This window comes from Haemaphysalis longicornis, unplaced genomic scaffold, assembly GCF_048455015.1.
Source record: "Haemaphysalis longicornis isolate Haplotype H1 unplaced genomic scaffold, Haemaphysalis longicornis Haplotype H1 scaffold_5, whole genome shotgun sequence".
In the NCBI taxonomy this organism is placed as follows: Eukaryota; Metazoa; Arthropoda; class Arachnida; order Ixodida; family Ixodidae; genus Haemaphysalis; species Haemaphysalis longicornis.
In genome coordinates, this window is record NW_027526385.1 from 57,843,021 (window position 1) to 57,866,414 (window position 23,394).

Genomic DNA, 23,394 nt, shown 5'->3' on the forward strand with positions numbered 1-23,394 from the left:
GTAGCGTGGCACTAGGTCGAGGGATAGAATACATATGTTTGCTGCCGTGGAATTAGCCTCACTGACAAGGATCCTGAACCGGTTGTGGTTGGGATGAGAATGGGCGCTATGATCTGTTGGAGATCACTGTGAAGTGCCATTCGTGACATAGAAGCGGAATGGGTGACATTTGTGCGTTTGGGAACGCTATGGTCTGGTGGAGATCAATAAAACCGTGTTCGTCACATGGAAATGAGGTGATAGCTGCGATGCTGATGAGCGTTATGGTCTGGCGGAGATCAGTGAAGCGGCATTCGTGCGTCGTGGAACTGGAAAAGGGGGTGGTTGGTAGCCGTTATGGCACCGTAGAGAACAGTGGAACTGTATTCGGGACTTGGCACTGCAAGAGGTGATGGTTCTGGCTGGGGATTACTGTGGTCTCATTGGGAATTATTGAGCTGCATTCGTTACGCAACAGACTGTGAAGTCGCAGATGATAGTCGATTTGGTCATGGTTCGTGGAAAGAACAGAAAAGACTTTATTCAGCTGCTTCTTTGCCCTGAAAGAAACGAACTAAGCTTGCTGTGATGACTTTCCTGGGCTGGCCATGCGCAGAGCTTTCTCTGCCACCGACTATAACGTCGCATATTTTGTCTCCGTCTGATTCGCCCGTGCAGCTGATGAAAGATAAGTGCGAACACTGTGCACGGGGCTATTTAATCGAGGTGATACATACTTGCCATGAACCCTAATTGACGGGGGCTTAGGTCAAAGTCCAGTTGTGCATGCAATACCATGTTTTCGGATTGTGAGGGTGTTGGTGAAGGGACAAGCTTCGATTACCTCTTGTGTCTGTTTTTTTTTTCTTGTGGAAGAGAAGTTAGATATGTGCAGAGGTTTCTCTGGCGCCTGGCATGACTTCGCATATTTTGTCTCCTCCGATTCCTCCATGTACGTCTGATGGAGGAGAAACACGAACAACATGGTGCATGGGGCTATTTAATCTAGGGGTCGAAGCATAATCCAGGTCCTTGACAGTGGCTCAAGTCAAAGTCCAGTTGTGCGCACAATACCACGAATTCGGATTCAAAGGACGTTGACGAAGGCACAAGCTTCGATTACCTCGCTTGTGTGTGCTGCTTCTGTGGTAGGAAATGTTAGATAATTTAGCTACACGTGTGCCCACTCCTCCGGATTTCAGCGTCAATGCCAGCTAGGAGGGGCGGGCGAAGGACTGGGTGGAGGCGAATGACGGAACGGGGGCCTATCTTAGCGCTCTTTCTCGTGCATGTTTGTTCAGCGCGAGGGGCCATCGTAAAGGGCGAGGGGGGGAGACGTTATGTACCGGCCGAAAGAAATAAAAGAGACGCCGCCGCCGCGGGCCGACGCGGAAGGGATGCCATCGGAATGCGGTCCTCCCGATCGCGCAACCCGCTGTCACGTGACCCCGTGTACTCCCCTCCGTGAACCGCCTTGCTGCTGTTGGCTGCTGCCGGTCGCCGCGGCGTCACACATCCGGGTTCTTTGGCTTGCCGCGCCGCCGCCGCCGCCGCCGAGGATGAGAAAGACCCTAAACTGCTGCTGCAGCGTCGGCATGCCTAATACACACAGCCGGTCTTCTTGGGGGCTGGTCGCGCCTTGGAGTAGAGATGAACGCTCCCGCGATTCTCGTCGAGCGTTGTTATTCTCCTGAATGTTATCGTTACATCAAAGTGAAGTCAAACTTTCGTTAAAACGAAATCGCTTCATTCGCATTATCCTTTTATGAGAAGTTTTTCGCTATCCCGACTGCGGTGCAGGGATATCAGATCTCCGCTTTTAGCGAAGTCGTGCTTATAGCGAATTCACTTCCCGCTCCTGGGGTCCTTGTTATAAGTAAGGTTTAGTGTACCATAATTACTCTAATTCATTTTGGAGAGCTTCCAATAGCGGCGAATTATCTTCAGTACCCAATCGGCAAGTCAAGAAAAAAGAGCTTGATTTTAGGGGATTGCTGATTGATAACAAACCTTTTTTTTGGTTGCGCGACTCATGGGGGCCCAGTCAAATCACATGCTTCACGTACGCATGGTATGGAACGTAAGAACGACGATGTCATCTGTATGGCCTTTGGGTTTGACTGTCAGCCTTGTACAACACTCAAAAGATGGATGCAAGCAAGCGGTAAGCACGACAAGGGCACACCAAAGCCGCTTGTTTGAAACTGGTTTGAGACTTCAAGACAACTGGAGCATTTGAACCTGAACTGAACCTTCGAAACTGACATGTACATTCGAGCTCCACCTTTCCTTCTTAGTTTCAGCCTGGCTATATTCCTCAAAGCTCTGTTTTAAATACACGATACTCACTTCGTATCGGTGACACCTATCATCATTTCTTGTACGAAACTTTGGGCTAACCCACGTTTTTTCCCCTACGAAGGTTAGTTATACCATAACAACGTGAGGGTTCGAGCTAGTGTGTAATATATAAGATTTTGAAGCGCCAAATATTAGACAGGGGACAAAGATGGGCATGAAATGCATGTGTCTGTCCTTTCTGTCCCCTTTAAAAATATTTGACGCTTCAAAATCTTATAGTAGTTGTACAATCATTTCCGCATCCTAACATCGCACCGGAAGTACATAATGCATGCTATTGTTTGTACCTAAGGTAGCTCACTGTCCATCATTTAAAGGTGCCTAGCGAACGCACCCCAACCCGTACTAACTACGGGCCTGATTTTGGCTCGGGAACAGCCCTGGCAACTTGTCCAGGACAGTTTTATAGGCTAGAAGGCTACCTAACCGCTTGACTGTTTACCGTTACTCTAGAGATGTCCTGCGCCATTGTTTAAGCCTTTTGCTGACACGCTGAGCACACAATACGAGCATACTAGTTCCTCAATTCACGGATAACGCTTTCGCTTTCACTACATCATAAGAGCTGCTTTGATGTCCTAGAATATATATTTTTTTTACAATGTCATACTAAGAAGCGCCCTGAACAGTGGTGGATACACGGCGATAAGCGCCCTGCACGGTGTTATTCTCTTCCTCTTCTCTGTTTATTTCCGCTGTGTGAAGCACGTGGTGACCAGTTGCAAAAGGTAAAGCCGAATCGCCTTCGCCGTTAATATAAATGAGGAACAGCAAGGGCACAAGCACGGAACCCTGAGGCACCCATTATACAAGTTTGAAGCCTAATACAAAATATTCAAAGGCAAAAAATTTGAATCGATTAGGAGATAAAAATGTTGAACGAAGATAACTTTTCCGTCTGCGATAACGCTTCGCAGTTTGGTTATCAGCGATAAAATGTAGAACAGAGACAATAACTTTCCCGGCTCTGATAAGGCTTCGCAGTTTTATCAGCTTTGGTCACAGATGAAAAATTCTTGACAAGTAACCTAGCAATGATCCCAGTATTTAAATGTAAACATAATTATTATGAAAATCTTTAATATGGTCCTAAATAACTGCAGGAGATTCGGTTAGCAAATGCAGCTAGTCAGGCCGTCAGATCATATGACTTATATGGCATGCGAAGTTGCCTTGTATAGGTGTCAGCATGGGACGCATAGATCAAACTTCGCCCGGCAACCGTATGACCTCGACTGCTTATTTAGGGCGCCAGGGGGCGCTGCTTACAGTTGTCCATAACGAGTAACCGCCCTCAGCGAACAAAGACGTTTCAAATCACCACCGCTCTTATTGAACGGGCCGAAATAGTTTTATACTTCTTTGCCGTCGCGGGATCCCCCGTGGCTTGTATATCCGGCTGTTGTGAAGCAAGAACTGAGCCGTAGTTCCTGTCGAAACCTTTCGAGAACGCGTTTCAGAACACGCGCTGTGGTCGATCTCATATGCGTCGATCCCTTCATTGACACGCCATCTGCTGCGGTACATGAGACCGGTTTGGAAGACAGGGAGTGTCGTTCTCGAGTTGAGATAAGGACGACTCAGTCTTTTGTCTGCCACCATCTCCCGCTGTTTTCGCCTCTAATTAGAGCAGATGAAAAAGTAATTTGAGTAACTAATTAACGTTCTTGTTATGGTTCAGTCGCCCGGTGGCTTGTACATATAGGTCTTCTATGTAGTCCGTTTTGTCACGCCTTCAGATGACTACTTGGACACAGTTTGGAGCCTTCGTGGTGGCGGCTCCTTCCTGCATATTCTTCGCGGTGAAGGATAGCATTTGTAGAATTGTGTACCATAGCAAGGACAGTCATTCCAGCGGAACAGCCTGGCCACTGCCACGGAATAAAACTGAACCTAATTACTCTAGAAAACTAAAACGCGTATTCCTATTCAGTATTTACCTCCAATTGGCCTTCTACATACAAAAAAAAAATTACGAAGGCACCATAGGGATTCTCCGATGTAGTCAAAGCGAAAAGAAGTATTGTCTAATTGTCAGACGGATAACCCGGTATTAGGGTTACCATCCTAGCCCCCTGGATCTCTGCATGGTGACTGCTGCGCCTACGGGTGAGGTAATCTTTTTGTCTTCCGAAGGCAAGCGTTCTGGTTTAATTCCCCCGGTAGAGGACCTCACAAGGTCCGAATAGTACGGAGCATTCTACGCCCACTAACTTCTTCCTCGTGTGAAAACTCAAGATTTCAATTTAAAGCGGATTACCTTATGGTTTAGTCATATAAGCTGAACGTCATGGCATTAAGTTACTTTCATACACACACACGCCCCGCGACATTCGCGCATCGCTACAGTTGCGCCACGAGAGAGACATCGGCGAATCTTCCCCGTGCAATCTCTGGAAAGTTCGTCCCTCCACCTCCGCACCCCTCCGCCGCTAGGTGCGAATCCATTTTAAGCTCCAACATTCCACCGACACACACGCATGCATGCCGACCTCGCTCGCCTTGACCCGCCCTTGCTACTCGATCTCGTCGGCGTTACTCGCGTACTTTACAAATTCCTGGCCGTCGCGTCGATCCCTCGTGACGACGCCTTCGTTTCCGCCGACGCTGCTGCCTATACTCGACAGTGGTTGAACCAAAAGATTTTTTTTCTTTATTGCGACAGGACTCATTGCTACCACGGAGAAAAAAGCAGGCGTCCAGCGCCCCTAACAGAAGAACGGCCCATTCGGGAGTGTTCCGTAGCACGAGGCGTTCCATAGCGCGAGGTTAGCAGTATAGCGAGACATGGTCATCCATGTTACAACACTGCAGATGATGACAGCGGAAGAACGAGCAAGCTGGCAAGCAGCTAAATTAAAAATCGCCGTCAACACGCCCATTGCACAGCGGCAGGACCGATCAGTGGCGCAAGGCGTAGGAGACAGATCAAAGCCATTCGAAAGCATGAAAGAGGAATTAAAGCGTCCCAAGCGGCAAGATTACAAAGCTCTCGTACAATGCGAGGCGGAAGAAAGGCGTCTGAGTCATTCAACTGGACATTCACGCTTTCTCATTCCAAACACATAAGAAGAAGTGCTTAGGCGTCCTCGGACCTGCTCGTCCTCCGAATAGTTCTCATCTGCGTCAACCGTCTGGCGTCGCGTCGGCTCGGATCTCGCGCCGCCGTTTCTTGCATCCTTTTTTTCCTTCCTTCATCCACGTAATGACAGATCACCACCGTCTTGCAAGGCCCCAGTGGGAGGGCGGCGATACTTGGCTTCGTTTCTGGCTTCGACCGGCGGGACTGTCTCTTTTTCGCCGTCGCTAATAAGGCTTTACAAACGTTGTCGCGCACTACACACGCTCGTGTACTACGCGCATGTTAGCGCGGCTCGAGTGACGTCGCCGAAGCGTTATTCCGCGCGCCGGAGTCGCTGCCAACTCGACGCTTCGAGGAGGGGACTCGGGCGTTAAGAAAGCGTAGGCCCGGCTCCTTCCTCTCATTCTGAATAATACATTGTCGACGATGACTCATTCTGAACGTTTTCATCTCTCTCGTTGCGTCTTTCCGTTGCAGCCGTTTTGGCAATGTGCATATATCCACGCGTGAGTGCTCGCCGCTCGCTCGCGGTCACATAGTTTTTTTTTTTCCTCTCTAAAGGCGCTCCGTCGTTCATTCATAAAACGACGGCGAAAGGTCGAGGGCACAAATTAGCGGCCATTCAGAGAGTGCCAACGGTAGCTAGCTGCTGTCTCCCTTGGCGCGCGCATCTACTACGAGAAAGGCAAGGCTGTAGTATAGTACACACTTCAGGGCGCGAAGTGGCGGTGTTGGGCCGTGAGTCATTCATTCCTTGGCGGCCTGGTGTGCGTTCATCAGCCGCTCAGCTTGGCCCGTCTGTGGGGAACCAAGGAAAGGCGTAAAGGCCGTAGAGAGGTAAACAAACGCCGATGCCAGGAAGCGAGCTTTCCGACTCGGTTTATCCTTATTTAGCCAAGACCCAGGTGCTACCTCGCGCTCACGGCGCGTTCCGCGGTGACTCACGCCTTTCACTACGTGATCGCGTGCCGATTGCGACGATGGCCGAATGAATTGTCAGAATTCTTGTCGAGTGAACGGAGAAAATACGCGGAAGGTGTGTGTGTGGGGGGGATGCATGCACAAACACATTCCGGTGCCAATAGCTGGCGTCATTGACACATTCTCGAGGCATATACTGCGCGCCGCTGCAGGTGACTCACGCCGTCACCACCCGCGGTTCTTGACGGTAACAAATCGTGAGCGTTTACTAAATGGACGCGGGCATAAGCGAGTGTGGCTCGACCGAGACTGTGTTCCGTCTTCGTGACTCAAGCTGACTTTCGGAGGTCGTCGCAAGTCGGGGGGTGCGGATTCTGTAAGTCACCGGCTTCGTCACTTTTTTATCGTTTCAGCTTCAGTCGAGGACGTGGAACCGGGGTTTCCCGCGTCAAGTCCGGCACAATATAAGGGTTCTGCAAAATGGCATACAGCTATAGCTTGGAAGAGCCCTTAGTATAAGCTGCGCTTCTGTCTTTCTTAAGAGCGCGGAGAATGGTCGCAAATTCGAAGGCAAGACTTGAAGAGACTCGGTGGCCCTAAGCTACACCTGCGCTTAAGTTACACCTGGCACGTGAGTTCCGAATTAATTTAGAGACCTCCTGGGGTTCTTCAAACTGCGGCGAAATCTCGCTGCGCCGGTAGCATGTCGCGTGGCTCCAAGGTTGACCGAAGGAATAGAGCCAGTAAGGTGAGGCGGCAATTGGCTTGCAGAGGCCTCATCCTGTGAGAAGATATGCAGAACTTAAAGACAGTATGGCAGAATGAAGCGATTAGCATCGAGATTTACTGAAAAGCACGCGTGTGCTTTGAATGTTACAGTTCTTTTTGAGGGAGGGAGAAAACAAAGAGAACACATCGAAGGCCATATCTTCCAGAAGAAGCACAGTCGATGAAAAGGCTAATCTAGCCCAAGGTCGGGCCTCTGCTTCGATACCTCCTCCCGCAGCTTTCGTGATTTCAACACGCTCTGTTGTCATCACGAACCACAAGAACATCAGCGCTTTCACATGCCGAATAGTTGGGCAATTGCGTGCCCTGAATATATTGTCCGCAGCCCGGTGACGTCATGACGCTCCCTATCGCGGGGCTACCAGGTGCTTGTTGAAACACGCTCTCCGTGCCAAGAGCTCTGCTACTGCTTGCTCTTCTGCTAAATCGACGCCAACCTTATTTCGACGTCCCGTAACCTTAAAAAAAAGCGATCGAGGAGCGCGTGCGAAAAGACAACGTGCTTAGCGGATTTAGAAGTTGTCAGTACGCTTTGAGCAGTCTACACGTGCGCCTTGGCACTGCTGATTGCACACTCACTGACTGTAACTCAGAAAAAACAGAAAACTTTTCACTTTCGAGGCGCGTTGGTGCAGGTAGCGGAGTTGTCCCACAGAGCCCCTCCGCTGTTACGCGGTGGCAAGGAAACGTCCATTACCGGTCTTATGGGCCAATGCGTGACGGAAGCATTCGTTTTCACAACAGAAATTGCTACACCGTGAGGCGTTGGGTTTAGTTCTTCTTGACTTTGTGGGCACATGCATGCGAAGTGTCTCATTTTTGGCCTTTTTCTAATATTGAGGTCTGTCCGGCATAGCATGTACTGCTGCCAACGGCGGTCATGAGCTATCCTTTTCCTGGTGTCCTTGTAACCTCGAGGCGCCGAAGGCGCCTTTCTTTTCCACGCATCAGCACCATCAGCGACAAAAATTGCTACTTCTGTTGGAATCGCCATATAAGATCAGATAAATCAGTGACTCCTACACCTGTATAGCCAGCCAGTCCGGCGTAATTTCGGCTCAGAAAGTGTCTGCGTTTTTTTTTATGCAAGTCCAGTCAGCCTAGGCCTGAGTAAAGATACCTTTGAGTTTCTTTCTCGCCCGTTCCTTCCTGGCACACAGCCCGTGGGATGTACCACGCCAATGTTGACGATATTGTCGGTCGCGCCAAGATGCAGATTCAGATAAAGGCAAGATGCAGATCCAAACTGTCCTCTTGCTCTTCCTGTTCTTACGCATGAGTGTACATGACCTAGCCTTGAAGATCCGTACCGCGGGTGTATGAAGATCGCAGCCGCCCGAGCAAGAAAACCCGTTGCTGTAGGCAACACCGGGGATAGTCGATGTGTGGCGCTGCGGGCGGGAGCGTTGGAAGCGTGTTGTCTGCTACCGTGTGTAACAAAGCGGTGCTCGCCCGGCTTAAGCTGTACCACTCGCATTCACCTTGGGGAGACAAGTTTCAATTTGAGGCGTAAGTGTATGGATGGAGGCGAAAATCAAAAACGCCCGTGTGTTCGAGATTTGGGCGCATGTTAAAGATCCCTAGGTGGTCAAAATTAACCCGGAGCCCTCCGTTACGGTGCGCCTCATCACCTGCGTTGCGTCGGCGCGTTAAACCCTGCGGTCAATCAATCAAGGCGTAAGTGTATGTGTCCTAACCTTGAAGATTCGCGTCCACAAGTTGATAAGCAATAAGAGATTAATTAGATAAACAATGACGGCAGAAATACGGGAAAGTGTATACGCCGATGCGAAATTCCTTTCAGTTCCTGGAACGACTCAAATGAACAGCTTCCACGCAACCTATAGAGTGGGCATATGTGCACATATTGTTGCAGTAACAGCACACCAAACTTGTTCTATCTTATCTAGGCATGTTCAGCCTACTCACCTTATCGCAACCCGCTTCTTACAACTCCGCTGCCCGAAACGGCTTTCGCGAAACACGTCGAGTGTACCAGTGACAATCCTAAACTATTAGATAAAATCACAGACTTCGTACTTTAGACAGGGTTGTACAGAGTAGTATGATGGCGGATAGTCACCCTTCACGCCTGTAAATTACCTCCTGAAGCGCACCTTCTGCGGTCGGTACCCGGATGCCTGCGTAATCTCCAGAGTCTATTCATAAAATCTGCGAAGCATATGTGTGTGGTATACCGATAGGCGTAACCTTCTCTGAAGTGCACGAGTGGACGCTGCATGGACATGGAGTGCTCAAGTCCACGACACTTCATGTCATGTCCATGGAAAGTCATAGATAAACTTTACCTCCACCATCTTCCCCTACCCTTGCTTTCTTTTGTCACAACGGGGCAAAAGATGTCTTTGGAGAAGACATCTTTTGGCTTCGCATTCAGAATAAAGTAATCGATTCCATTTCCTTTGGGCCGCTTTGACATTGTCCGTGACGATGACGTTGAAGAAAACAAACATATACACTTCTGGGAAGCTAAAAAAGAGCTCATTTAATGAGACGGAACGTACGTAGTACAAGGTGCAAGTCTTCCTTCGGTGCTCAGGTGGCCACTGCCATTCCCCTTTCCCTCGCTTCTGGCAAGACCTCTGAGGATCCGTTTTCAAAACCAGCCGCAGCGGGCATTCCGAGGGCCGTATCCGATGGATCACGTGCTTCCAAGTTCCGGTGCTGGGCGGCATATCCAAGAGGAACAGTGAAACGTAATATAGGCTTAGCAAGACTATAGTTCCACAGGAGTTCGCCAAAATTCGCCCTGTAATCGGAATGAAAGGCTTCCGTCATCGTGCCACTGAAAATGTACGTGTTATTTTTGTTTAACACGTTTACTTTTCACATTTTTATGTCAATGTAAGACTGCTGAGGAAGAATGCAATGGTGTCAGATAGACCGTGTGTTTGCTGATCAGTCTGTGCGGTTTGGTAATGACGGTAGTGACTTCATTTACGTCTCGCCTTGGTGGAAGATGCTACCTTGCTGACTTGGATTGGCTTCGTTTTAGTTATGCGAGGTTGTCGCTACCATTACTTTACTCCGGTCTTAGTTCGGGTTACAGCCAACCGCAGTGCCGTTTTTTAACCCAACAGTAGATTCGGTGGAAGCGTTTTCTTAACGAAGCTGGTGTCGCTGAACTGATCTCAAAACTGTTGCGCTGCTACACGCAGTAAGACTGCGCCTTCCAGACAGGAACCACTTGTTGCACATCCCACAGGCGACGTTCTTTTTTTTTTTTTTTGGTTTTGGGCGCTGTGGCGACTCGCCCAATTCCCACCTCCTACAAATTTGCTCGAGGGTCTTCGCGTCCAGCGGACCTTCGCGCCTGCGAGGCTGAAGCAAAGCAGTGCCTGCCCTACGTCACCACCGCATCGCTGGCTGTCACGTGTCCCACGCTTACTCACGCGACAAACAGCGGGCAAACAAAAATCACCCAGAGGAAACTACGACAGTGACGTCACGACGCAGCGTCGCTGACGTCGACAGCGAGAGAGAGCGAGGAGGCCCGTCACGAGACTGGCGTGGCAGGGAGCAGTGCCACGTGACCGGGTTTTCTCTGAATGGGAAGACCTCCTCTCCCCGCATGCCTCGGCAACACTCTCGTCGAGTGCGGAGTGGGAGGGGGCTCTCCTTGTTGCGATGGCGGGGCCGGCATTTGGGCGGAGAGGGGAAGCCAGTTTCGTGTGTCTCCGGGGCCGGCTGCTGGGATGGCTGCTGCCGCTGGTGGGCTCCTCGTCGTTTGTGGCGCCGCCGGAGCTCTCGGGGTGAATGAACGCGGGAGCCGTGTCGGGGAGCCAACACCTTCGAGCCCGGAGGAGGTGGGAGGGGCCCGCTGGACATTCCGTTTCCGCCCAGCTTATTCCTCACCGGTGAGTCTCATTGCTGACTGACTTCTCGTCCATTCGAACCGCAAAAGAGCAGGAGAAGGGGCGTCACATGTTTGACCACAACTTCGATAAGCAGGCTTCTTCATCTAGGAGGTGAAAGAGGGGGGGGGGGTAGGAAGGTTGCATCGTTGCTGCTTGGTTGTCGTCGCTGTTCCGTGAGGCTTCCGCCCAACGCTGCAGCGGCCACAGCGTCGGTGGCAGATCACCTGCTGTTGTTGGCCGAGACGAGGCACAGACCCTTTCTCAGCCCCCCCCCCCCGTCCACCGTTTTGGGCCGCTTCCTCCTCCGTCTTCTTATTCTTCTTCCGTGCTTTGGCGGGTACCGGCTTTCGAGAAGCCCTGCCGAGTGAGCTAATTGGTTCGCCGCACTCGATGAGACCAGCTGGAAAGACACGGGCCGACTGGTGCGGAAAACAGGATATGTGTCGATGGGAGATCTCCGGCAGCGTAATCGTATCACTAGTGGGTGGACAAGGTGGTGGGAAGCCTCGTGGCTTTACCTGACGGGGCTATTCATTAACAAGTATTGGTAATCGAGAATATTTGTCTTCCATAATCTGAATGGCTGGCTGACCGTATGCTCTGGTGGAAAAGAAAGGCCAGTCTGAAGAAGTTCCTTCAGTAAGCCTGCAGCGCGGAGAATTTTTCTCCTTCACCAAATGCACGGGGTTAGAAAATCCCAAAGTCGCGAAACGTATTGCAGAAAAAGAAGAAAGGTTAACAGCGGGCTGAAACCCAAGAGCTGTTCTAACTGGTCACTGTGCCCTGTAGCAGCGTTGAGATGGTCCACGCGGTCATTGTTCACATTTCTCCTTGGCACCTCGCTGGTGCGGGTCTTCGCTGCTGCTAATTGAAAGCGATGATGCGTGATCCACCAGGGCTTCCACAAGTTGTGTGCTTCGCCGGCAGGTATCATTCATCCATGCTGCTTCTGATCAGCATCCATACACCCGCCGCGGTGGCTCAGTGGCTAAGGCGTTGCGCTGCTGAGCACGAGGTCGCGGGCTCGATTCCCGGCTGCGGCGGCCGCTTTTCTGATGGAGGCGAAAAGCAAAACGCCCGTGTGTACGAGATTTCTGCGCAGGTTAAAGATTTCCAGGTGGTCAAAGTTAATCCGGAGCCCTCCACCACGGCGCGCCTCATCGCCTGCGTTGCGTCGGCGCGTTAAACCCTACAATCAATCAATCAAAATCCATGCACCAGCCCGTATAGTGACGTCTACCGTGATGCACGGAGGTTCTTGAGGCTGGACCTTCAGGACGGTCGTCCTGGAGACGTTCAACCCAAATGGATAGAGGTAAAAAAAGAATCGGGTCACGTCTGCCGCACTGTCGAATGATTGGAAGCCAGTAGGCGCAAGTCTGTAACCCACAAGTACGGTGTCATGAAGCTTCATGGGTCGCACAAGTTTTTACACCGCATGCGCTGCTGGCTTGGTTGTACTATCGGTAAACGAAACGTGGTGCATGAAAATCTTCAGAGTTCTACGCTGTGTATTCTTCTCAACGGAGCAGAAATATTGCCCTGTCAAGTATCTTGTATTACGGCTAGGAGTTGCTTTACAATGGCTCGACAAGAGACCGGCAACTCTAGCACCGCCTGTCTATCGTAGTCATCGACGTAGAGCACTCTGCGGAGGGCAAAATGTCGGCCATTATCTTCGTCTAAGTGAAGGCAGTCGGTAGCGTTGTGTGGTCCGACTGGAGGAATGCGGAGCGTTTTTCAAGAAGGGGTTACTAGAGGCTGAACATAAACGCACGAGTTGTTGTCCTTATCTACGGGTGATACTCGTGATGGCCTGCGGGAACAACATCCCTACGAGTATGGCGACGTGTGTGCTATATATCAAGGGCCGCATTGACCGTGGGAAAGGTGTACGTTGTTTCGCCAAACACTACTCACCCCCCCCCCCCTCCCGGCACAGAAGAACATGAGGTGCTAGCGTGCTTCAACCTATACGCTGGCAGAGATTAATAGTCCCTGGAAATTTGTGACAATTGAATCGGGACTCGCACTCACCATTGCATACAGACAGGGCTCAATCCCGTGGTTATCGAAAAAGGTGCAGAAAAGTTCATCGCAGAGCACAGGGGCAATGATTTCGTGAAATCACCGTGTTCTGTACCTACAACAGATCTGTCCACGTCACACGGCCACCGTAGATGTCCCCGTCTCATTTTCTTAGCCCAAAAGGGCACTTGTGTGCATCCATGCTTCCTGGGATCCCGTTTTTACCAGCGGAGATGGCTTAGCCCGACCTCAAGTTGTGCAACGGGAACACAAAACTTCAAATTGGAAAGAAACCAGCGCTTCCTGTAGTTGGACTCGAACCTGGTTCCTTCGCGTTATGAAAGCGGCGTCTATCCGACTGAGCTATCATCGCATTCCGGGCGCACGACATTATTTCCTTTGTGTTATTCGCAGCGTTGGCTCTGAACAGCCGGATCTCCGACCTGCTGTTTCTCTAGCCTGTCACCACTAGTGCAAGCTACGCCACTTTTTTTTACTATGGAAATTGACGTTTCTGCAGGTAGTGGCGTAGTAAAATCAGTACAATGAGAACTAAAAACCGGAAACAAAAAATCAGCTATAGGTGGTGTTCATAACCGAGCTCCGTTGAATCTCGTCGTTCACGCACGCGGGGCCGGACAGCTTTCCAACTACTTGCCGATAGTTGTCTTAAAGCTAGTTAACCCAACCTAAAGCGCAGATTAGCGTTCGTGATTTCCAAATACGTTACGTCATCCTAAGCGGCAGGAGCATCAGTGCAGGCGATAAGTTCTAACTAATCTAGCGTCAGCCTTCATCGCCGATTCCGCCTGCCTCCCTATTTAACCTAACCCGTCATGACAAAATAGTTTTATTCAAATTTCCGCTTTATTCGAAGTTTTTGATGGCCCCCACTCCAATACGTGGACAGCAAATTATACCCGCTTTAAACGAAAGGCCGCTTATAACGAAGTCGGTTTCCTGTCCCGAGTAGTGCGTTATAACGACGGCTTACGATACACGAAGCCGGTCGAATCATGTTCTCGTTCATTTTGCAGCCGTTGTCTGTCCTAGGCAGCTATTAGACGGCAGAGGTCTGGGTTCACCCGGTATATTAAAGCGAAGCTTTCTATTGCTCAGTCATGGCGTTGATGTCAGAGCAAAACGCACTGCAGGAAATTCGACTTTACACGTTGGGTTCCAGAACGATGATGATGATAATGTGTTTTCACAAGGGCACATCAAGCGCCTAAAAAAGAACTGCTTCCCGGGGTGTGAATCGAACCTGGGTCCTTCTCGTTCGACGTCTATCCCGACATGGTCGAAGTTGTTTGAATTTTGGACTTTAATTCAGGTTGCATGGGATAAAGCTTCATTTTAACCATCTTTGCCTAAGAAATGGGCTTTGATTTCTTTCTAGAATTTCGGTGACTGCACTACTAAAGCTTATGCAGCGATTACAAACGGAAACGCCCCTAGCAGAAGCGGAACACTAAACAAAATGCGCTGTTAACTCCCCGTTTTTTTTTTTTTTTGTTTTTTTGCGAAATCGGTGAAGGCATTGAATAGGGTTGCACGTCAGGATGACGAAGAAGCGCCTGGCGTACGTACGCGCGGACAACTTTTGTGTTTGGAGTCCAGAAATAAAAGCAACACTTGTAACAACAAAATCGCTTTTTCGAAACATTGCTTCAAAGAAAGTCATTCATGGTCGTTATTGCAGCACATAAAGAGCAAACCATCCCCGCTTTTAGCAAACTTTCGCTTACAACGAAGTCAGTTTGCTGTCTCGGAGACTTCGTTATAGCGAGCGTCAACTTGCCGACTAGGAAGTGCCATCGACTGGACGCGAGCAAGCAGTCCAGAGATGTTGAGGGCTCCTCACAGACCTTTCCCACTTCTCGGTGGCATTGCCGCATTCCAAGTCGGAAGATGGCGAGGAGTCGGCAGAGCGTGCGAAGAAGAGGAGGGCGAACCACGGGCGTGTAGTACCGAGAATTTCTCCGCACCCTTCGCTTCGGAATGAGAAACACGCGCTCCAAGAAAAGAAGGGGGCGGCCATTTTTGTACCTTTTTTTGGTTCTTTTGGGTCGCAAAGTGGCGTTTTCTGCGCGTTCGGTCGCGGAGGGGTGGGGTGAACGCGTGTTGTGAGTGCCCGATCTTTCTATGCATCGTCTCCCGCCGTTCTTCCGCTTTGCTCGCCAATGTCGGCTCGTTTGTGTGTGTCCGGCGGCGTCCCTCTGGCAGCAGAGGAATGTCAACTTGTTTTCCGCTACTTGGCTTCCCGGAACAACAAGTCTTGTTTGTTTTCTGTTTTTTTGTTGCTGACTTGTTTGTTCGGTCGTTTGTCGCTGCCTTCCCGGAACAACAAGTCTTGTTTGTTTTCTTGCTTGCTTGTTTGTTCGGTCGTTTGTCGCTTCTGCGGTGGTCCGAACGCGTAGACTTTATCTGGCGTTCGTGCTAGGATTAAGGGCTAACGATGTTCCTTTTGCATGTCGTTGAAATGGGTGCCGTGTTTACTAGGTAGCAGTGACACCACCATTGCACGGCGCGACGGGTGTCATTTTGACGGTTATATTGCTTGCCTCGTAACAGTTGTTGTAGTGTGACAAGAGCTTCTATTTACGCTTTATCTTCGCCACATCGGTCGAAGAACCCGCTCGCCCGCTTGCTCGTTCAGAAAGTTCCTCTTCCCATTTCATGCACTCGGTGGTGTTTTCACCGTGAAGTCTGACTCATATATTTGTTATTATTAATATTAGCTACGATGCTAATGATGCAGCCTTTCTCGTAGTACTTATTTTTATCTTGGGGTACGTGATTCAGGAGAACAACAAGTTTTGTCGGAAAAATAAGCAAGCAAGGCGTTAAGTGGCGCCAGTGGGCTCAACGCCGCGCGAATGACCCCGTTGGCATTCCAGCCGTTATTCGGGCAACCTTTCCGCGCCGAGAGACACGGCTCTCGCTCGACAGGAAGAAACGAAAAGGCCACTAAAGCGGGGATGGGGGGACTGCTAGATGAGCTAGGAGGAGCCGCCGCGTTATAGCGAAATTCGCAGAAACGGAAGCGATCTCACGGCGGCGCCTTTTTGACGGAGCCTTCACCTCTCTTCCGCCATAAACTCGCCGCCAGGGGGCGGGAAAAGGGCATAAAGAACAATGTACGAGGAAGGAGGAGGCGAGAACGCAACCGGCCTTCAGCTCGGCATGATTTTTATGCCTTTCCTTCTGTGAAGAGCGGGCCTCTGAGAGAAGCGAGAGACGGGCCACGACGCAACGTCACAGAGGAGCGTCAACCTTTGAGGTTGTCAGTACTCTCTGTCAAAGTGTTTCGAAATATCGCACGGAGAGAGAGAAAGAGAGAGAGGAGATCGGGGTACGCAACGTGACAAAAAAAAAAGTTTCAGCCTTTGAAGTTGTTATTAGCCTCTGCGAAGGGTGGTACTTGATTCTCATTGGTCACCAGCGTGGCGTATAAAACGCGGATTATGATTTTCTGAGATGAAAATGATAACGGCGTTATTAAGGTTAGGCAACAAGTTGTAGCGAGACGGAGGCAGGGGAAAGGGGAACTGGACACGGAGCTTGGGTTGTAGGGGTACGAGGCCGGGGCCAGCGGGTTTGTTCAGTCCGTTTTGCCCATAGCTTCTGTGGCGGCCGGAGCAGGCGGAGTTTCAGCCGGCCGTGTTGCAAGAACGGGCGGGTGTTGCGCTAAAGCTGGGAGGTGAGGAGCGGGTGGGGGAGGCGGAAGGTGGGAAGTTAGGACGCGCGATAGACGACGGCGCCGTAGCGGCTAGCGTCGACGACGGCGTCTGGCTCCTCCTGCGAGAGAAAGGAACACACTTGTTGCTAGGCGCGACGACGGAGCCGTCGCTCCCGTCGCTGAAGCGCGCCCGCCGCGTCGTGCGTACACACTACGCGCACTTGACGTCCCGATGTGTCGTTGGCGTCGCGCGAAGTTATGTACTCCATTGGTTCGTCTTGCCTTGGTTTCGTGACTTTGGTTTCTCGATGAGTAGTAAAACGTGTAGTAGTAAAACGTGTAGTTTCGTGATGCTGCGAGGATTACGCATGCGCTGTGGTTCGAAGAAGCGGGGAAGTCGCGGATTAATGCACATATGGCGTGCCGCAAGGGTGCCAACTCTTCTCAACGCTTTTGACGTGTGCCCATTGCATGCAAACCGGCATAACTCTGATACTTTGCATCGAAGCCTTCTTGTTTCGTTGGTTATTTAAGATATCTGGTTATTTTGTTAGGTGTCGGAATAGAGTTGTTATAATATGTATTTTTTACCGTTTTAGGCAGTTCGTATATGTGGTACGAAACCTCATACTTTGAGGGACATGTACGCGAGAAATAACAGAGTGCTATTAAATAACTGTGACCGTATCCTAGGTACAATAGTAGGCTGTCGATATTACCGTCCTATTTTTTTTCTTCTACAGTTTACTCTAAATCGGGGGCATGTTTAAACACTACCCTAGGATCAAGCTCCCAGTTATGCCCCTTTATTAAGTTGGTTGCTTTCCCGCATAGCGAGTGTACACGTTAAGAAAGCCTCCTCTACGACTTCCACTGGATGTGTGTTTGCAAACTTCTTTTTTTTTCTAATAGTCACTAGTTTCGTACATAACAAAGGGTCTACTCAAGGAAGAGCGATAATGGCGAAGTATAACTTGGGGAACTTCGGTCGTAATCCATGAAAGGAAGAAATGTCGTAACCGCCAGAATTCAGCAACGTCAAGACACCGTATAAATTTGGTAATCTTTTGGTGTACAAATCTCTTTATTCGCTGTTGTAAACGGTTCAAAATAGCCTTACGCGTTGAAGAAACACTCGATTTTGCCAGAATGCTGCTTGCATTGTATTTTTCTTGTTCTCTAATTTCTCGAAGAGTTTTAAGTAAAGTGGAAGTTAAATTATTTCGAAACTGGTTTCCTTCTCATTCTCAGCGTTCGTTTTACAGTAGTTTAAGATCATTCTTGCTTAAATTAACAACATTTTCGAATAATACTTTCTATTCTTGCCCGGCGTACAGTAATTAAACCTGACTTACTCAATATTGTGCTTACATATTGATTCTGTTCAGCCGACTCTCACCTTGACTGCCTGAACTGTTTTCTATTTATAATAGCGCTTATTAACAGGAAGTCCCCTCAACAATTTTACTGTGGGCCCTCCGCCTGTACTAATAACTATGTGAAATATGTATATACGAAAATGTAAAATAAAATCCTGCAGTACTGAAATATTCGTATTGCACTTGGAAATATGATGTTGCGCGAGAACCGACGAGTCGCCCAAGAGCAGGGACGTTAAGGCGCAAATAACTCCCTCATTGAACCAAATGCAATGCGAACGGCGATGTGCTCTTGCTAGTACCACTTGAGGGAATGAGATATAAGGCAGGCTGAAGTGGGCTGATATGATGAGCGAAGCAAAGAAATGAAACGGAGTTGGAGCCAGGAAGCCGGCGGCTAGGCCTTTAAAGGGATGCCTGAACCGTGCAGGAAATCGAAAGCGATAGCGATAACTTGCTTGGCCTCCCATTGACACCGCCTAGATAACAAGCACTCGGAACTTCGTCACGACCAGAGCAGCCACCAGCGTTTTTCGTTCTCATCTACGTCAACAAGAGAACGAGTGACATGGACGTTGGCTAACACCGTGTTGAAACCACTGACGAAAGCGGCATGTCGTAATCTATGGACTTGCGAGATGGCTCTTGGCGTAATTTGGTTGGTCGAAGTTTCGGACGACGTCAAAGTTTAGGAATGTAGTGATAGTCGCGACGGGAGACAAGAACCTGTCGCGAGAGGAACAGTTCTTGAATACTTCTGTTCAGTGCACGGCCGACGTACTCCCCCACTCTCCAGCAGTGCGATAATCTGGCTACTGTTGAGAAGAAATCAAATTGTTTATTCAATCGATTCTAATGGTCCGTATCAACGACCAACATAAAGCGGTGCGCACTCTTTTTAAATGATGACGTGCTTTTGAGTGATATCGCCCCAGAACAAAGAAATTTTATCCCTCTGTTTGTACTGCACCACGCACATACACAAACGCGCACACAGTGTGTGCATGTGTGTGTGTGTGTGTGTGGGTAATGTCAAGCGCACGTGAAAAACTATAACAATGAGATTTACTACTCACGTTTCGGCAAGTGCGCTTGCCTTGACGTACCCCCTCCCTTCCGCCCCTTATTTCAGCAATGACATCGCGACGTCTTTATTTCGTTGCAGACACCGCCCGAGACCTGTTTCCATGATGCCTGCCCTGTTGTCCCATCTTCCGTTAGACGCAAGAGCGCTCCGGCGGAACTGGTGGACGTGGGACCAGGTGACCGTTCAACCTGTGCAAGCGAATCGGCTTGCGAGATTATCGCCGCCAACACTGTGAGGTGATTGACTGGTGAATGAAGCTCGTGCTCGCAGAAAAATGATGGAGGCGAAAAAAACAAAAACACCTAATTGTCGAGATTTCGGGGCACGTAGAAAGTGCCAAGGCAGTCTAAACTAATCCGTAGCCTTCCGCTACGGCGCGCCTCGTATCCCAGGTGCAACTTCGGGGAACCCTAAAATTTCAATTTGCCGGTTGAAAGTAAGAATACTAAGAATAGCCCCCTCCTGTATTATAATATTGACTCAGCGAAGACATTTTCAACCCAACGCCGGTAGTATCTTTACTCTTCAGCGCGAGAGACCGGTGGTCTCATAGATCCACTAACCAGGTAGACGCAACACGAGCTCCTGGACGGCAAACTTACGCGAACCTACGGATGGCATCTCCCCTAAATAAAAATTCGGGAAATCGAACGTTTTTATTGTTCGCGCACTTTTTGCCCCCCTCCTCTCACAGAGGACGCGCACACGCTAGCGCGGCGGAAACGCGCAGAACGGAAGAGGAAGCCTATCAGCCGGTCCCGGCGCTGCTGCTCGAGCGTAGCGGCGCACCACGCGTTTTTACGCAACAGCAGGGAAATAAAAATATATAAGCTTACTACGGGACACCAGCCAGTCAGGCGGGGGTGGGAGGAGAGAAACGTGAGAGCGAAACTAGATTAGAGGGGAAAGCTGGAGCGAAAAGAGCAAAGATAATTTTGTGGTAAAGAAAAGGCAGTGGTGGTGTGGGGTCGTCCGTCTCCACGTTGTCGCCTGTGTAGATACAGCCCGTTCCTCCTCCACCCCCCGGGGATTCCTCCTCGCGGCGGCTGCAAGGCCTCGTACTATCACCTCCCCTTTTTTCTCCACCACCGGAGTCAATGGTCCACGTCACTTCCGGTATGTGTACGCGATGCTCGCTTCCGCGAGCGTTCAGAGTGGCTCGCCGTGGTGTGTCGTGTCCGCGCTGTGTGTATGGGCGTGTGACTTTCAAGGAGTCAAGCGGGTCGAACATGTACGCCCCCCCCCCCAACCCCCTCTTCCGTGAGGTTTTGAGGTTTTGACTGGGAACGACAGCGCGATTAGTATAGACAGACTTGTGTGGGGGGCTGCTTGTTTTTGAGAAATTGGCAAAATAAAGTAGCAGTTGGGCACTCGGGTGCCATCAACAGCAATTGGAAGCGGACTATCATAGAGCGGCTAAAATTTGGCCACATCGTCCGAAGAAAAGCTCACGGTATGCTCAAATGTGACGACATCGTCCAAAGAAAAGCTGATGGGGTTCCGCAGGGATGCGAACTAGCTCCACTCTTATTGAATTCCTACACTAACGTTAAATAAAGTTCTAAGGAGGGAAGAGGAGATTCCAAGCGGCCTCCAACACCTATTCAGCTCTGAAACCAGCCATGTAGGACTTCCGCGACATATTTTTCCTATGCGTCCTCTCCAAAGCTACCGCATCGAACAATTTAATAAGACAGGAGGCACTGTGCCAAGATATGCGCTGGTTGATCTACGCGGCTACACTACGGCCCGTGGAGTCATACCGCTTTCCCGAGCGTTCCTTTCCCCAGCATGCCTACCCATTCAAGTACTATGTAGCACGGCCGCGGTCGACGCTTGCGCGCGTGCGCGTGTGACGTCACACTTTTGTACCACGTGTGACTTCCCCCGACTCTCCTTCTCCGTTCGCGCCTCTCCATTCACTTCGCTGCGCGTTCTCTTCCTATCGTTCTCTCGTCATCTGTCTCTCCTCGCACCGTCGTTCTCTTTCCAACTTGGCTCGTTTATCGTTCTGTCGTTCCTCCCTTTTCCGCGAGAGAAGCTGGCCCCCTCCTTTCGTGCGGTCGGAGAGACCCCAGCAGCAGCAGCCAAGTAGCGCCGACGCGTGTAGCCAGACGCTAGTCGGCCGACCTCGCGCGCGTAGTAGCGTCGTTCTCGTACTACTACTACATCTTGCACCTTGTTCTCCGTGGCCTCCGCTACGACCGACTTTCTGTCTCGTTCGTGTTCACGCCCTCTTCTGAATAACCCTGGAACGAACCGAAGACGACGGCACGATTCGTGCGCGTGTGACGCTCTTATGACTGTTCACTCGAACGGAACGGCTGGTGCGGGTGACGTTACAGTGGCCGTGGCTTCTCGCGTTTGTTGTCGAAGTAATTGAACCGTCCAGCTTCCATCCACCGCGGCCCTGTCGTCAAACTGGACGTCGGTCGTCTCGACGGAAAGTTTTTAACGCTACTAATATTTAAAAAAAAGGCATCGTACCAGGGCTTCTAGCGGACCCGACATGGAGAGAAGAAACTCGACAAGCCTCAGAGAACGTAAGATTTCCGCTTTAAAGTCGTATGCGACGTTTGATTGTCGTCTCGATGATCAGCGGCTGTCTGCGACATTCGGACGTCGTCTGCTACTCGTCGGCCTGCAACGGAGCAAGCCACAACGGCTCACGCGCAAGACGGAGAAAGACAAGGGCCCTGGCTACGCGCAGCAGTCGGGAACATCGCAGTTTACATCTCGGCGGAGACTTGGCACAGCGCACGGGTCTTCTGAAAGCTTCGTCGACCGCCGCCGCAGCCAAGATCTGCGTAGTTAGCAGCAGACCTTCGCGGAAGACTCACGTGAGTAGGGAGACGGATCTTGCGCTGTTTGTTTATTACGTGCAATCTTGCGCTGTTGTCACTCCCACAATGCTCTCTCATGGCCGAAAAAAGACTAGTGGCCACCTCCTCTTGAAAGTGCGAAGAAGAAAGAAGTGTTTCGAGAATTTCCCCAACCTAGGAAAAGTGCCACTTGTGAACTGTAAGACTTGAAACTCTGGAAATTACATTTCTGGGCACAGTTAACACTTTTTTTCACGAAATGCCAACCCTTTTTGACTTTTGAAGAAGGCAATTTAGCAGTCCTGGAGAAACAACTGGGTATTGACGATTAACAGATCGTTAATGAGCATGTTTTACTCACGTTGTTATTTCATATTCAGCGCCTAAGTCTTTCGGCGGACAGCAGAACAGAATGAAAGAAATGAGGGAACGTCCGGAAACTGTAAGAGCGGATGCCGCATGCGCCTGCTGCCGTTTCCGGTTGCGCGGAGTAGGGACTTGAGGAAACAGATGGACGATCCCAGTGTAAGTGGTTAGCGGCACAATTGGCTTTAATAGTACTTTAGGGTACCCACGGTAGGTGCTACAATGTGGGGCTTTACTGTTCTTAATTCGTGAAATCGTTTGCTCGATTCGTATAGCCTTCCCGCGCAATTTTGCGAATGTCCCATGAATGATTCGTAGTGCCGTTGAGAATTTCGAATAAAAATTACACAGTCGTTCTACGAGGTGCAGCCAGTTTTCGTGTTAGCGTAACTCTTCTCCTTTCTGCCCTAATCGTTTATGTAATTTTTCTTTTAAATTTCATGCTACCGTTTGTGTAATTAGTCATCTTAATTGTTAGCCCACTCCAATGCCGCGTTATTCGGTGCATTATTCAGCATTCAACTTTCAAAGTTTCGTTTCATGTAAAAAAAAAAAACAAACAAAGAAAAAAGAGCTAGTATGGTACATATCCGTACGCTAGCTGAACTCTAAATTATGGGCCGTCTCCTCTGGGAGAGACCTCCGTCCTGAGGTGCTCTCAAGCGGTCTTTTAACGGTGATGACTGACACCCGAACACCCGTTCTGACACCCTGTTCTGAAACACCTGCCTCGCGTTTGACCACGTCCCCTTATACACATATAGCTACTAGTCCACGCGCTGTGGAGGATGTACAAACGCTCATTCAGACAACCTAAGCTTTTTCAACGCTCACCGAAACCTCCTTCTCACGGTGGGCGTCTTTTTTTCTCACCCCTGCCAGCAGAACAGCCGCTGAAACCGGAAATCGAACCCACGACCCGGTGCTAAGCAGCGCAACGGCCAATCTTGTTCCTCGCATGCGTGTTTCGGTGCGCGTGTAACGAGACGCTGTATACCTTTGCTCGTATACATCTCGTAG

General features: G+C 50.1%; 1 long non-coding RNA gene across 1 annotated transcript in view; it reads left to right on the forward strand.

Moving 5' to 3' along the window:
* LOC144139243 (uncharacterized) overlaps positions 1-20,422 on the forward strand; it is a 102,560-nt gene extending 82,138 nt beyond the window's left edge. Inside the window, exon 3 of the long non-coding RNA XR_013316115.1 lies at positions 19,265-20,422. This is a non-coding gene — a long non-coding RNA (uncharacterized LOC144139243). The remainder of the gene's footprint in view (positions 1-19,264) is intronic.
* The last annotated feature ends 2,972 nt before the right edge of the window (positions 20,423-23,394 follow it).